Below are 17,715 nucleotides of genomic sequence, written 5' to 3'. Positions count from 1 at the left end.
AAATTAACTACAGTTCCATCAGCCACGGTTGTGCTTTAATTTTAACGCAAATTAGCACATTACTAAACTATGAGGGTCAAAATGGTAAACATTATACCAGAATGTTAGCATTGTGGGCATGTTTAAATGTAGGCATTAGAATTTAGCTCAAAGCACCGCTGTGCCTAAGTACAGCAGCACAGAGCTGCTACTACACCACTAAAGAAAAATGTAATTTATTTAGCTCCTATGGTCTAAATGCTGCCAGCTTTTCTCCACTGTCAAGAAAACTTTTTTTTCTTGACTTTTTTTTGGTTCTTTTTGGGTTACAAGAGACATATTTGATCATAAATCTAATTTATTATCAGCAGCTGGCAACTTCAGTCCAAAAACATGAGCTTCAGTATCACAAACCAACATCTGTCGAACCCTGATTACCACATTGCTTATTTTCTCTCAACTTTCCACAACTTTGACATGCAGCACAGTCAAGCATACGAAACCGTTGCGACTCCCAACTGAACACTCATTGTGCTGCATTCACAAGACCCAGGACGGGCTGCGGACCGCTGCTAGTTCATTCCAAACGGCCACAGAGAGACATTTAAAACCAATAAACCTGAAGCTCACAGTCACAAAGTGTTTGCAGTGGCTCAACTGAGGTTGGCAGCCTGGTGGTAAAAGGCTAAACGAGGAATGCAGTGACCCTTCAAGTTCAACATTAAAATATACCATAATGTATATTGTATTAAACACACATCAATCAATCAATCAAACGTTTTTTCGTATAAAATCTTTCATAAAGTTTAGTGCAATTCAAAGTGCTTTACAGATGACTGTCAAGCTGATAAAATGGATAAAAGCTGATATCCATATGGATAGATGCGGTATAAATGCATGATAGCTTTGTGCAGAACCATTCATGTGTGTACTACAAACTGTATGAATGGGTGTGTGTGTGTGTGTGTGTGTGTGTGTGTGTGTGTGTGTGTGTGTGTGTGTGTGTGTGTGTGTGTGTGTGTGTGTGTGTGTGTGGGCTGCAAGCATTCTCAGAGTTCCACAGATCCAGGACATACGATACAGTAGGACTAATATTTGCCCTGCTGTCTAAGATCTGCCCGAGAGTGAATGTTGGCCCAGTTTGGGCAGAAACACAAAATACCGCATGGTATGCATAGACAGGATGGAGAAATCCACCCTGGAATAGCCACTCACTGTTATACTTTTACGATCAGTTGGTGACGTTCAGTCCATCCCGGAACCTCTTAATAAAATAAAAGTGAGAGTTAATACAACATGCCTTTTTATTGTTTTGTTTTTTTGGTCTAATGCCAGTGGGAAAAATTGGTATCTCTGCATTGTCCATGATGGATTTCGATTTCTTTTTGGATGATTGTTGAAAGTTGGTGTAAAATCTTGAGTCAAGAACGAGGTCTTTTGTTGAGTATTCAGTTACTATTTTCCCACAAGAGGTCGCTGTAGACCCAATGATGTCATACCGCGTGTTTTGGAAAAGAAATCGAGAGAAGAAGAAGCCGTAAAGGGTCAGAGTTAAGTTCATGCAAGAGTCTTGCTCTTTTTTGACAATTGGATTGATTGGGCCACAGAGCCTATGGACCTGTGGGTACACTATCTCATCCCGGGGTTCACTGCCGGACAAGGATCACTTCAGAGCTATTACAGACGCTCCAGCGCCTTGCAACATCACCACATTATGGTCAGTTCTGGGGCTCACAGCAGCAGCACAGTCAAGCTTTGACAAGGTCAAGACTCGCATCGCGAACAGCTCATTGCCGTCCATCTTTGACCCCAGTCTTCCTACCATTGTGTCTACGGACGCGTCAGATTATGGTCTGGGGGCCGTACTGACACAAATGCACCCCGATAAAACTGAGCACACAGTTGCATTTGCTTCACGTTCACTTACCCCTGCTGAACGGAAGTACTCCATTGGGGAGAAAGAGGGGTTAGCCTGTGTGTGGGCGGTGGAAAAGTGGAGGACTTTCTTATGGGGAACCAGATTCACACGGTGCACAGACTGCCAGGCCCTGACCACACTGTTAACCACAAAAGGCCTTGGATATGAAGGAATGCGTATTGCACGGTGGTCGGCGAGACTCCTGTGTTTCCTATATGATGTGGTGTATCGTGCTGATGCACAGAATCATGCCCCGTTGCCCCTTCCATCAGAGGAGAATGCAGAGCCATTCACAGAACCCGAACTCGTAGCCCTGTTGGATACAGAACTGAAAGATCGCTCAGTGGAGGACTTCCCTGTGGCATGTGAGGCATGCCCAGATCTTAACGCCCTGAGAGGGCAGATGAAAAAGGGGTGGCCTAAAACAGCAACGTCCCTACCTACAGTGCTCAAACCCTACTTTGCTACCAGAGATAAAATGTCAGTTCAAGATGTGACAGAATACATTGGCCCTCATCGACACCTAGTCCCTGTCGCCCTAAGGAAGCAGCTTGTGGACTCGGCACATGAAACCCACCAGGGTGTCGTCAACATAAAACAGAGGCTCCGAGACTTATACCGGTGGCCGGGTATGGACATATGTGTGCAGGAGAGCAATAGTGCATGTGTGACAATCCAGACGAATGATAAAAGTGCCAAGACGCGGGCTGCCCCACTCCTGTCGGTCCCACTGCCAGAAGGCCCATGGCAGGAAGTGGGAATCAACATCGTTGGACCATTGGAGTCAGTGAACTGGGACTGCCACTAGGCGCTAAGACTGATTGACAATTACAAAGTGGCCGGAGGTCGCCTTTACTCTCTCCTTCACAACCACAGTGATCACCACCTTCCTGTCGACAGTGTTTGCCCAGTTTGGTAACCCTGCAGAATTCGTTAGTGATAATGGGACACAGCTTCCTCCAAGCGAGTTCACAGAATTCCTTGCAGTGAGAGACACTACACACAGGAAAATGTCTTTGTATTATCCACAAGCAAACGGAGCCATAGAACACTGGAATTGTGTGTTTTCAAAGACACACATACACGTACCCATACTGTGCAACCCCACATGGTACCACAGGAGTATTGCCATATGAACTCATGCTCAACAGAAAAATGTGCACAAAAGTGAACATTGGCCCAGCAAGCCCATCCACCCCACTGCCAGAGACGAAGCTGCGCAATCGAATCATATCCCAACAAAATGTGTCGAAAGCCTACACAGACGTGAGGCGATGTGCACGAGTGCCAAGGATAAAAGAGGGAAGAGTAGTCAGAGTAAGGACGCGCCTCCATGTTAATAATGAACTGTCAGAGTTCCATGGACCTGGCCAGGGTGATACGAAAAGCTGGTTCAAGTGTTTATATGCTGGAGGATGGACATCCGTGGAACGCAACTCCCACTCTCTGGTCCCAGAAAGTGCAACGGACATCATCCCGTGGCCTGTTCCAGTTCCTGAGCTGAGACCTGCACAACTGCTGGATGGTGACATGCACAGACCCGCTGGTGTCAGAAAGAAGCCAGAGTGGCTTAAAGATTATGAGCAGTAATCATTCTCTCATGGCCTTTTGGAGGGAAGGGATATTAAAGAAAAGATGAAAATGTGGAAAAAAAAACAGACAAATATTGGAAATGGAAAAAAGTGACTGTTTACCATGTCTCAACATGATAAAGTGGATTATAATTTGAATGTTGTTTGGTGAAGATATTCATTAGACAGGTAACATATCCTGTGATATTGCTTTAAGTTAAAGTTAAAAGCTATGTTTTAGGATAGGGTTCCCTGCTGTTTCCCTGTTTTTAATAAAGTTGAATGATAGAGGGTAATGCTGTTTGTTGTAATTATAAGGCTAATATCGTTGAAACGAAGATTTTCGTTAATGCTACGGGAGATAAGGAAGACATTTAAGTTTGCATTACTTTATGGCCAGGGTCTTAAGTGATTTAAGAGACTGTGGAGTTTTGTTTTACCTGATAAGCTTCCTAAATAATGGGGGAAATAGGTTTTGTGTTCAGTTACTATTTACCCACTAGAGGTCGCCGTAGACCTCAGGATGTGGTGCCGCACGCTTTGAAAAAAAAAAAAAGAGAGTATAAGAAGCCGTAAAGTGTCCGAGTTAAATTTATGCAAGAGTCTCGCTCTTTTTTTTGATGTTTGGATTACTTGGGCTACCACACCTTTGCCGTATGATTTTTAAATGATATGCACTTTTTTTTTCTTTTTTCTTTCTTTCTCGGTGCAAAAAAGGAAACTCTGTTGCAGCTGCGTGACCACTATCCTGCCATAATGTCACACTGTCTTTGTTGGGTCGGTCATCAGTCCGTATAACAGTCAAACTATGCGCAGCCAACAAACGCAAGGTTTAAGTGGTAATCGTCGTTAAAGAGCAACTTAACACCAGCTGGCAATCGTGTTTTCGTTGACCTTCCCTGATTTAACTTTTCCCCGTGCTGCACACTTCTGACCACATCCAACCGCGACCATCAGTGATGCCGAGTGTGGTCAGAGGTACAACAAACTCGAAACTTTCAACCAAAGACTGCAGTGAAAAACTACTTTTCAGCCTAGCATTAGCTTACTCCTCCTGCAAAAAATGTTAAAATGTGTATTCTTTCGTTCCAGTGATAATGGGTTAAAATTGAATATATCTCTGTAAATGAAAAGGGGATTCATTAACACTATGTTTTTCTTGCCGTGCTTTTGCCTTAAAAGCGCTGAGTCATATGTATCCTCACAGTCGAGGTGGGCGTCCCAAAAATGGATAAAGACAGCAATAACCAGCCAGCAATCAAACCCTACTCACACTCTCACAATGCATTAACACAGAGAACGCCAGCAAAAACCTTCACCCTATTCTCTAACCAAGCCAACCAAAACCTTCTCATTGCTTTCTATCCGATCATTGAGCAGATCCTCGGCTCTCTTTAATGCATCATTTAAACTGTGGCCACTTCATATTGCTCACCAGCATTCGTGAGCAAGCCACGCCAGGGCAGGTCAAGCCAATCAGCCCCCTCTCCACACTGTGCCTATTCAGTCACTGGGATGGCCGCTGCTCCCCTGTTCGGCCGCTGTGGTATGTTCCGCTCCCAGCTGAGGTGGAGGGCAATAAGGCGTCGGTCTGTTCCAGCAACAGACAGGGGCAGGGTCTTGGGGGGGTGCAACCCTGCCAAGGTAAACACAAGGCGGGCATCCAGGGGATGGCTCCCCCTCCTTCACCAACTCACCGCCCCCACCCTCCACCCACTCTCCTCTAAGTCTCTAGAGTCCCTCAGCAGCAGAACAGAGTCTACATTGATGCGCATACATACACAGAAACACAGACCTACACTCATACATCACGAAGGGGACGTGTGGGAGTGCACGTCCGATGCCCGTGGTAAAGCAAACGCACGGGAGTGTGGTGTGTGTGCGCACATTTCAGTATTGACACATACTGTAAGTCCTGTGTTTGAGAACACACACACAAACTCTTGTACAGTGAGATGGGCGGGGGGAAAAAAACTATTCACAGGTGCTCATGGTTGCATTAGTACATGCCTTCATACCCAGCAGTCTAAGATCAAAGACATCCTTGAGCTGCATGTGCACACTAGTCCGTCAAATGTATCAAACATATACACAGGTAGACACACAGGCACGCACACACACACACACACACACACACACACACACACACACACACACACACACACACACACACACACACACACACACACACAAACACACACACATACACACACACACACACACTGATGGCAGTAACCAAACTATTTAAGGTCTCAAATGTGGATTTACTCAAAAAAAAAGGTCTAAAGTAATTGCTTCAACTGAGCCCACCGTCAATTGTTTTTTCATTCGGACACCTGAGAATTACAATTCACAACATGCGCTCTCACAGCCTGATGTTACCATAGTAACGGGACGTACCTCATTTCCTAGATTGTATTGTTTTCCCAAAAATCAAACACTGTTTTGTACTGCTCAGCCGCTTCACTCAGAATTTCAATTCAAAAGGAAAATAAAGTTTTTCCTCTTTTTCCATTTAAGACCTCCAAGGACTCAAGATCTAGCTCCAACATGTAAATGATATAATTGGCACTATTGTGAGAATATAGTGGTTCATCTCTACCTATCAACACCGAGGCTGCAGTGTCTAATATGTAAAGAGCTGTAATCATGTTCAGCTCAGTCTTAAAGTCACCGGTCGGGAAGCACTGTTGCACATTTTAGTATTTTATTCCACGTGTTGCCCGGGGTCTACATCAGCGTTGGACCCCGACAAGGGTCACAAGATAAATCTGAGAGGTCGTGAGATGATTACAACATAGGAAATCAGAAAAACAAACAAACGTATTTCTGCTATACACAATGATTTTCATTTTTTAAATTTTCCTCCAATCTTTGTGTTTTTTTTTTCCTTTCAAATTGCTGGATAATTTGACCTTTCCATGTGTCCAAAAATTATTTAAAAAAAACCAAGCAAAACCTATTGCTCTTTGGTTGAAGTGGCCAAAATTGGTAGACATATGCAACCAGTGACAAGGGGCCACAAGTAGACATTGCTTCATTTCAAGGCGTCACAAACCACTGATCTAGATGATCAGCAAATAGGAAAAATGATCAAACCATTGAAAAAAGGGGCAACTTTATGACACAATACAATGAGTACTGGCATTAGGGCATCAGTAGTCTAGTACAAACACATAATGATTTTCCAACACTGAGTAAATTTTATAATTTAGTAATGCGATGCAATTTCATACATGCTACCCTCCATCCGGAGAAGCCATCCAGAATACAAACTTACCATATAAATATGATGAATTTCCATATTCCACATAGAATTTTAACAATTTCCTGCTCTTAAAAATCTTATTTTAGCCACATTATACTGCACTTTTGAAATCACTATGCATATACACTTTTCCCAACAAAGTTATAGAATGCTGTACAATTAAACCAACAAATCAAACATCAACACTTAGTGGGCTGTAAACAGAGGCTGATTCCATTAATACCTCACTAAAGTCAGTTCAGCAAAACTCAGAAACCATATCAGACTTCCAGCAAATAAATAACAAAACTCCCATGAAAAAGTGACCACAAAAACTAACTTAAAGTTAACGCTAAGAGTCAAATCACATCTTATTATCTGTTTTATCAACTGGTTGTTCTATTAGTTAACGATTAACTCCCCAGAGAACAGAACTGCTTGGTATCGAAAAATACGTTTCCAAAAGTTACCTTCGGTTTGACATCTGAGTACCTGAATCAATACCTGTCCCCCAAGCAGAGGATGAAGAAGAGTCAGAGTGTCCCCTAAAACCCCTTCCCAGTATTCCTTGTTAGGGACTCCAGTGGTGAATTGTAAACGTACCGTTGATGCTCCAAAGCTCCCAGTTCCAGTGACTCCAGGGGCCTCTTGCTCCTGCCGGTGTAGGAGAGCAGAAAGAAGCTTTATTCAAGCTCTACCACACATTTAGATGTTGGAAAGAGAGAGGGAGGGAAAGGGCGGAAGAGCGAGAGCGAGAGAGAGAGAGAGAGAGAGAGAGAGAGAGAGAGAGAGAGATGTGGTCTTCTCCTGCCAGTTGGTGAGGTCATGCAAACAGCCTTGAATATCAAAGCTGAAACACAGAATCGGACAAAATCTGAGGCTGAAGAAAGGATCAATTTATCCCAGCTTTTCTGCAGTTATTTATCAAAGTGGTTTGAACGGGGGTTGATGCTGCTATACGCACAGAATAGAGTATGTAAACTATAAAAGCAGTGGAAAAACAGTAGTTCCAAAACTTTAATGGGTAGATAGGCATTTTTAAAATAAGCTGAAAAATACAATTTATTTAAGATTGAGTAAAACCATTAAAACTTGGTTTTAGGAAATCACACAATTAGGGGGATGACACATACGCTACTGAGGTGATTCATCAGCACACTCATTACCACCACTGGTCAATGGAACTAACTGTTTTTTATAGACGACTGAAAGTCAGACACTTCCTAGGTGTTCATAGATTGTAGTTGGTGGTGGAGGGAAGCTCACCAGGCCCGCACAAAGTGTAATTTTTAATTTGCCATGCTAAAGGCGTGGCTCTAGGGATGGTAGAGTTAAATGTCTTCATAACTACTGAATGGATCGCCATGTTGCATACAGACCATAGGCACAGGCATTCGTGTTCGCCACAGGATGATTTGTAATGACTTTGGTGAACCTCCCGCTTTTCCTCTTGCAACACCATCAGGTCTAATTTTCAATTTGTCCAATGCTGCTAAACTAACGACCTTCCCATCAGACTCAACTGCTGACTCAGCTTTAGGTTTCGTGCTCCCTAGCAAATGCTCTAAATGTTCATGCTAACATGCTGAACTAAAACCGCCCGCCCGCCGTTAAAAAAAAGTAACATCCTAAACAACAGCATCTTTACGTTGTGTCACTGCTGCGCCTATCCACAGCCTGACGGCCGCGGCATGCAGGACTGCAGACAATTAGTCATCGTTGACCCTATACAGCCTACGGTGTGTTACTGGTGAAAAGAAAGTTTATATTTCAGCCGCCGTTCATATTTCATGCTGCCTGAGTGCCAATAGTAAATGAGTATGGATCAGACTGCTGTGTCTTCCCTCGGTGCATCTAACTTAAGAATGTGTCCTGATACACAAAAGTACCAGACAAGACGAAGGTGAAGAACCTGAGGCTGCGCTCTCAGATAAAACCTCCTCTCCTGGTAGTGTTTTATCTGGCCTATACCACTTCCACTTACTACAGACACAAGTGTTTTTCCATGGCAGTGGTACAATATGTCCTGCTGGGTGATTGGCTAATTTGTCTGTATCAGTGCCATCAAAACAAAGTGTAGTACATTAATTTTGTCCTTGGCAAAGTAAATGGATTTGACTCATTGATTCTTGGCGGTTTCTCTTTCTAGGCTGGCTACGGTGGAATAGATATAAATATTCTTGACGTCGCATTCTCTGTTGTGATAGCCAGATACTGTAGATAACATTACGGGTGTGACCTCATAGAACAAAGGCCGTTTTCCGTCTTTAACTCTATCACGTTGAAACATTTATGGATTTGCAGTGAAGAAATGAGATGCTGTATATAAACGCGATTTAATGCCAAATGAAGCAGGAAACAAAATCTGCAAATCTGTCTGATAATATTAGAGAACATGAACTATGTGTTGACCGTTTTTGGTCACAAATCTCAATAAGTGTGCATAATTGTGTGAGTAGGAGTGTGCGTGCAAATTAGCTGATTAAAAGGCCAACGTCATGAGGTAAATTTGTGTGAATACTTGTGTGCGTGCACGTCTGTGCCCATTTGACTATGCAAATATACTGCCACGTGTGTCTGTTGCTGGTGTCTGTGTGCATTCAGTTTAAAGTTAAACATGCTAATGTTGGCCTGAGGTTGAGGAAAGGCAGGTCTCCTTGTTCGTTTCCCACCAAACTCTATTCAGAGCTGTAAATACTGGCTGTGTGCTCCATGACCTCACTGACGCACACTTAACCTCTACATCTTCAAAGGAAAATGTATTCACAGCCGATCTACTCTAATTTGGTGCTTATTTGCAGACTCACTGTTTATTCAGCAGCTGCACACGGATGAAATAGAAGCATCAGGTTTGCTCACCATCATTAATGTCAATCAGTTGTTGCTGGGTGACATGTCTCCAAGAGCGGCACAGAGAGTTAGACAGCAGAACATTTTTATATCACGCCGCCTCCAAACATCTATTCCGTAGGTTTATGTTGCAGCTTTTTTTTTACACAGGCAAAGTTTCCGTGGTGACCAGTGCCCCTTTTTATCGACATTCTTTTGCACATTTATAGTTATATGGCCTCTACAGCCACAAATTTTTTTAGCGTTGGCTGCTGTGGACCTCCACTAGAAAGCTGTTGGGCACTTCGGCAGGAATACAAAAAAAGAAACAGAAGAAGTGTTTCCCACTGTCCAAACTGGCAGGTTCGGGGATTCCAAATGGCGCTGTGCAAGTCATAAAAGAGCCTCTCAAATCTTTACACCAGAAGCCCCCAAAATATCCTATACCTGTAGTTTCTATAAGAGATGGTAAGCCGTTACTGACTTTAAAAACTGTATCGTAAGTCAGCACTCCAAGTACCAATATGCAAACCACTCTTCTTGCATCTACAAGAGAGATATGTGACATTCATAGTTTTGTTACCTGGAAAATCCATTAATGACCCTAAAACAGCTCACAGCAGTTGTTGATGTGATCTCAGACAGACTTCTCTTCATTCTTCACTATACGTTTGTCTCTCTGAAGGGAAAGACGGCCAAGACTCCTAGTGAGCCAAACCCTAAAGTTGCTCCATGACAGAAAAACTGAATGTCTGACAAAGGACACGTATCTAGGCTTCTCCTGCGGACATAGCCATTTTTTCCACTTTAAATATTATGTAAGAACTACGCTCTCAAAGTTCTCTGAAACAAGGAGAGTTATTCATCTTCACAAAAACTGATTCAAATGTCAAAATCACAGAATTAACATTACACATACATGCGTGTGTAAAAATTTGACGCCGTTAGTTAGGAAGTAGACTATCATGCCAACAGTTTTTAAGTTAAGTGTCATATAAGCTTCATAAAACTAAAAGTCTTTTAAGTCCAGCTGGTGTTGCGTATGATTCGGTCTATTTTGGGTCATTTGTTCTGCAGCTCTGCTCATAGCTTGACAATATTAAAGCATGGTTTTGACAAATAAACCTGAACGAGTCTCCTTTTCTGTCTAGGAACACACTGCTATTATCAGCCTAGATCACAAAGTGAGACAGCAAACCTTTATATTTTAACACCATAGGTTTGCACAACTTTTTGTCCTCAGGGAGAATCACTGGTGGGACCCACAGTGCAGGAATTGACAAAAAAAACAAAACGTATATTTGTTAATGTATGCACTCAGTCCAGAGAGCACTTGACTCACAAGCCTGTCAGCCACTTAAAGGAGGAAATTAAAGCATGAGGAATATACAGTTGACTACTGACTCAGTAAATGTTTATTTTGGTTTGAGAAGGTCATCACATTTTTAAAAAAAACTTCAGCTTGTTATTTCTTGACACTGGGGTCCATATTGTGCAGACCTAATTAGTGCAATTTAGTATTTTTTGCACTGCTAGTGGCAGGGCAGGAGGATGGGATCACTAGCGTGTCTGAACAGCTGCTGGTCAGAAAGCCGTTAAAATCTGCTATAGACCGTCACGGTTCCCAGAAGAGTCCAACCCTTTTGTCCCTTGATCAACACTTTGATCGCACCTACATGAGATTCGCGGTGGATATTCCAGGGGATGAGCCCTCATGCTTTTTTTCTGAGCCCCTTACCTTTTGTCTTGCACCACCGGTAGGGCACAGTTTCTTCTTGTGCACTAAGAAATAACAAAAGCCTAATGGGCAGGTTGGCATGAAATTTTCTCTTCCCCAGAAGATAAACCCTTTTGGCTCTGATTCTCCCGTTGCCTATCGCCATCCGCAGAACCATCTTAACTTCCCGTAAGGCTCAGTATGCCTGTTTTTTTTTTTCCTTTTTACTTTTGTGTTGTAGGTGTAAGCAACATTACAGCCCCTAGGGCTTGCTGACAGTGCTTTAGGTTTTTGTTTTTGTTAGTTGAAGAATCAGTTCTCACTGGTTAATGGCTTCAATCAACTTTGTCAGTTTGTTTATCACATTTAGTTAGAAATGACAGCGTAATTTAAGATGAACAGGTTCTCGTCCAGTTTGGTTACTGATACTACTGCCACTCCAGAGTCAGACCACAAAACCGAGAAATATTCTGTCCTCTGGAGCCTGAGCAGCTGAACCACTCTTGTGTTCTGTCTGTGGCAGCAGCCAGTATGTTATAGCCAGTATGTTATTGTGTCATTGGCCTGAAATTACACTGAGGTTGTTAAAAGTGTTTGAGTGTATAGGCTTTACGTGTTGGACTAACTGTATGTTATGGCACACAAGGAGTCCCTAGTAACAGGCACGTGGTGTGTTTTCACAGTCTGGGTCGTAAAGATATTGTGTGTATGGCTATGGAGTAGAGCTGAGTCACAAAATCAATAATATTACATTTTAAATGGCTGTGATATCCTGTTACTCACCAGTTTATACAATATAACATGCTAGTTTGATCATGAATAACCCCTTTGTTCCCAAAAAAAAGAAAAAAGAAAAATAAGGTTAATTTGTTTTAAGAGTTAACTAGAGTTAAGTTAAGTCATAGTCACCTGAAATAGTTCATTCTGTATTTGTGTTTGTTTTTTTCTGTGTCTTTGTCGACGCACCCAGACCATGGCTTGTAGTGACTGGTTTCAGCTCATTAACAGTCTCTGTGAGTACAGACTTGACTTGCAGCTAGAAGCATTACACAGTGCAGAGTCCGCCTGAAAGACCTCTCAGAGTGGACGAGGGAGGTCAACACAGAGACACTTGTTTTCTCTCTTCTCCGGTTCAAATTATCCAAATATGAGCAGCCACATGCTGGAAACAAGCTGGAATATTGCTGGCACAGGGAGTCGGATGGGATCAACTGGAACCAGACTGAGGCTTTTTCTTGAGGGTGACAAATTTCAAGCTAGGGAAAAGTGCTGAGGCGTCTGTTTTCGGTCGATGGGTTGATGCAGTTTCTGTTCACACAGAGGCAGATACAAATACCCATGCATCCACCCACACACATACACAAAGACATCACACACACTTGCATATACTATACAGTATGCATAGATAAACATACCAGAGTGACTTAATCAGTTATTGACCGAATGGGTTTTCAAAGGAATTTGACTCGCTGGGCCCCTCTCTCGGGTCACATTGATCAAATTGTACAAAATTATAAAATATTTGAGATTTTTATCCATGTTAGCAGCACGGCTTCAGGGATGGCAATGTCAGTCTGTCTGCCGGTCTGTCCCCACTGAAATACCTCAACTACCATTGGATGGTTTAAGCTGAAATTTTGGTCCTTACATTCATGACCCCCAGAGGATGAATCCAACAGACTCTAGCGATCCCTTGACTTTTCTGCAAGTATCACCAGCGGTTTGACATTTTAGGCTTTTATTGAAATGTCTCGACAGCTGTAGGACGATTTGCCGTGACATTTGGTACAAACGTTCATGTCCCCCGCAAGAGGACAACTTTGGGGATCCCCGGACTTTTCCTCTAGCTCCATCATCCGGTTGAAATTTAGATTTATCCAACACTTGCTTCCTCAGCTGCTGCTTGTGTCGCGTCAGTGCTAATTAGCATATGTTAGCATGCTATCACACTGAACTAAGATGTGTCGGCATTTGGCTCAAAGCAGCTCTGTGCCAACGTGCAGCCTCACAGAGCTGCTAGCATCTGTCGCATTATATAATATAGATGTAATCTTTCTCGGCGATAACCCAACAGCACCCATAAATATGGAAGTCCGGAAATCGTAAGACATACTTAAAAAATATTTACACTTACAGATTTAGAAACTACTGGTATGACTAAATACAAATATACCACTGTAATGTATACAGCTTGTACCCAGTTGAGTATAAATGCACATATACACATGTATTGTACACAGCCACCTAATTTGCATTTTGCAAATATTGATGATAGTACTTTATAAATGTCAGTGGTCTGTAGATCAAAGCTCCTGCGATGAAACACCTCCACAGCTTACAGAGTAAAACTTGTATTACCTCATTTTGCACACATTTCAGACTGTAAATCAGCACACACACACACACACACACACACACACACACACACACACACACACACACACACACACACACACACACACACACACACACACACACACACACACAAACAGAGAGAAAGACAGGTAATTCCACAGACAGAGAGGTAAGTCAGTAGATAAATACTAGCAGCACGTGAGACAGACAGGTTTGACAATGAGACCGGCAGAAACACTCAGATGAGGCTTTCTCCGTCTGTTCACGCTATTGGACCAGCATGTTGGCCTGGTGACGCGTCTTAAGGGACCACTCACGCCGAAATCAACAGACATCAGACAGCGTATGTATTTAGCAACAGTTTACATCGTTTAACATGTCACATCCTGGGGTCCGGCAATAGGTTGGAGAAATGTAAACATACTGTAGATGCCAGAAAATTATGACACTTCCCAGAATACCGTACTGTGTTTAAAATGTGCCTGAAATAGACATTCTCAGTTTAGCCTTTCGCAGCTGCTTCAACACAGCGATTGTGAGTTTTTTGCAACATATGTTAAGTGTACTGTCTGCTCACTGTCCCTTATACTCAAATACTTTTTAGTACATATTTAGTGACCTCTAAAAATACGTGCAAATACTGCTTTCACAGAAAAAGGATGAGTTCATCTCTGTGGCTAAACACAGACTAAAATTCAGCTCTGTTTTCCCACTTGCTGTTACGCACGAATCCTCATCATAAATCCCACGGGACGTTTGACTCATCCCACATAGGTCGGATTGTTTGGCCAAGTATTGGTCCAACCCAAGCTAATTTTGATTGCTCAAAGAAGATATCAGATGTACTGTTAAGTATCCGAAGATACTAGCGCTCTATCTAACACATGGCTCCAAAATCTTCCACAGATGTTCAACTGGGTTGAGATCTGGTGATTGTAACGGTCATAAAAATATGATTCACATCATTTTCATACACATAAAACCATTCATTGACCCCATGTGCTTAGTGTGGAAGCATCTGTATTTTCTTCTGTTTTTCCACTGACTTAGGCACGTTTTTCCTTTCATTTGTAACTTGTCTGTGTTACGCTGAGTTAACTGCAAATGTGTGTAATATCATGTTGAAACAAGGGTCCGTATTACTGGATACAAAATTACAAAAGAAAAGTATTTTCAGGTTTAATCTTCACAAGCATCTTCACAACTATCTAAATGGTAATTGGCTGTAAGTCTGCATATTGTAAGAATAAGAATCCTGCAGCTTCTATCCTTGACCAGAAGATGGCACCAACTCTGTCAAGAGAAGAGGTATCCTGTGCAAGGCTTTAGTCTGGAATTAAAACGAGAACATACTGCATATTGTCACAGGATGCAGTTGTAATCCTGCAGTCACTAAATACATATGTGAAAACACATTCTGGTATAGGGCTCTTCCTTTCTTTCTGCCCAGGATGGTTGTTACACAAGTTGTTAATATGAAAATGAGGGCTGCTTGTCACGTACTGTGCTTGCGTGTGTGCGCGTGTGTGTGTGTGTGCGTGTGTGTGTTCCCTGTCATAAGGCCTTCTTTCAACCAGTCCTGGCTGAACATCTCCTGCTATCCATTAAGGAAAGAGGGTAGAGTGTGTTTGTCTGTATGTGTACGTGTATGTGTGTGTGTTTGTGTGTTTGTGTGTGAGTGTGTGTGTGTGTGTGTGTCTGTGTGTGTGTATGTTGACACAGCCTCTTGCAGTCTATCAAGTGGGAGGGCTACATTTTTTTGCTTTACAGCCTCTCCATAGAAGTGAATAGCCGCTTTATGGCTATCATGGCCCACTCACTAAATATAAATGTATGTGTGGATATATGAGCCACGCTAATAGTTCTAGTGAGCACGTCTGGACAAAACGTAAGGGTAGATGTATGGAAGGTCGTCTTGTCAGCATTCTGTGACTGTCTTTAATGGAGATGATGTGTAGGAGAAGACACAGATACTGATGAGTTACACAGTTGCAGAGGAAATACGGATAAACTTGTCAACAGGACTTAACACTGTGTCAAGACAACATTCAATGTGTCCATTAAACTATCCTGCTTTCTGTTCAGATACATTTATTTAATAGACATAGTTACCAGTCACTTTACAAATTAGGATTTTACATAAAAATATATAATAAGCTTGTAAAATACAGTGCATTGAGAAGGATTAAACCAGTGGCTCCCAAACATTTTTGGCTTGTGACCCCTACAGAAAACAGGTCGTAGCTGGGGCCCCTTTCAAATGTTTATGATTTGTTGGCAGTTCCACCAAAGAGTTATTTCCCCTCTGAACTTCTCAGATACTTTCAATTTAAATGACAGGTCGTGGCCCAAAGAAGTAAATTAACAAATATGTCACAAAAAAGAAACAAATTTGTAGGTCAGAACTTTGTTATTTCTTCTTTCCTCTCAAATTAGTCATCTCAAGATCCCTCAGATTTACCTGGAGCCCCTTCGGAGGGAAGCGCCGGACTACCCAACTGTATATAAGGTAGTTAAAAGGCCTCACCTCAACCAGTTCAACACTATAATACACAAAAGTGCATTTTGCTGAGAAACATTTCTGTACTTTCACTGAAATAGGATTTTGAATTTTGAATGAAAGACTGTGTGTGTGTGTGTGTGTGTGTGTGTCTGTGTGTGTGAGCTTATTTTACTGTATTCATGGGATCCAGCAAACCAACATGCGGGGGTCCAACAGCTTTGTGGGGACCAAAATGCTGGATCCCACAAGTTCAAACAGCTGTTTGGGGGTTAAGACTTGGTTTTAGGGTTCAGGTTAGAATTACGTTAGGGTTACGTTAGGGAATGCATCATGCAAATGACAGGTCTCCATGAATATGAGTATATAGTAAAACAAGTGAGTGAGTGTGTGTGTGTGTGTGTGTGTGTGTGTGTGTGTGTGTGTGTGTGTGCGGGTGCGTGTGTGTGTGTGTGTGTGTGTGGGTGTGTGTGTCATCCTGGTGAAATGTGTTCCTGGAGACTCCTACTGTAGCGGGAACTACCACAGAGGCGGTTTTGACTAGTTTGGCAGGTGATGAAATGTCTGTCCGTCTGTCCGTCTGTCTGTCCATCTGTATGTCTTTGGACAGATTATGCAAGATGCAGTCACAAAACTTTACAGGTAGGTAGCTGAGCTCAAAGTGAAGGCCGAGTTCGAAGATGGGTGTGGTCCGACACGTGACTACTGAGTACTCATGTAATAATATAGTAATAACCACTGAGTACTCATGGGTTGCAACGTGAAAGTGAATTCCCTGTCTCCCTGTCGTCGGTGTTATATTATCATATATTATATTATTACAACTGTATTAACATGCAAGCAGTATTTTAGTGTTGTAGGTGTGCAACATGGTCTCTTTTTTTCTAATTTCACAACAGGTTTTTTTCTAAAATCTTAATCCTAAGTGACTAGTAACTAAAACTGTGAAATAAATGTAGTGGAGTAAAAAGTACAATATTCTCTGAACTCTCTTAGAGGTAGTGGAGTAGAAAGATTTATGTAGTAAAAAATGTATGTACTCAGGTAAGGTACAACTACCTCAAACTTGTACTTAAGTACAGTACTTCCTCAATTGTTCTTACATTTCAACACCTTTATTATAGTTATAATTTCATTTTGTGTTCATTTTTATTAGTAAAACAAAATTCTGTTTTTTGCTTACTGACAACCGTGAGCAATGGCAGACAACACTAAAGTGCATTGTTCTGCATCGCTGTCATTACTGCAGCTATTTGAATCCTCAAGAATTAGTGAAGCGTAATCCAAAGTCACCATGACCTAAAGTGAGAAATATCACTGCAGTCTTCTAAAAAGCTCAGTGTCAGTTTCAGTAAATGTGGGCAGAGTTTATGAGTCATAAAACAGCAAATATGTTCCCCCTTTTCTCATCAAATCTCTTGGAGAAAGTGAGCAAGAAAGGTAGAGGAGGAAAATGAGAGAAGGTAACACAGAGAGACACTTGGAGAACCCGTTCACCTCATTATCCATCATTAATGACTGTACACACTTTTCATCGCTGGAAACTAGATGAAGAAAAGGTTTCCTGTTTTTTATTTGGGTAAGGAGCTAAACCGCTCT

The sequence above is a fragment of the Xiphias gladius genome, chromosome 8 (genome assembly GCF_016859285.1).
Source record: "Xiphias gladius isolate SHS-SW01 ecotype Sanya breed wild chromosome 8, ASM1685928v1, whole genome shotgun sequence".
In the NCBI taxonomy this organism is placed as follows: domain Eukaryota; kingdom Metazoa; phylum Chordata; class Actinopteri; order Istiophoriformes; family Xiphiidae; genus Xiphias; species Xiphias gladius.
Note: the sequence above shows the minus strand (reverse complement) of the source record.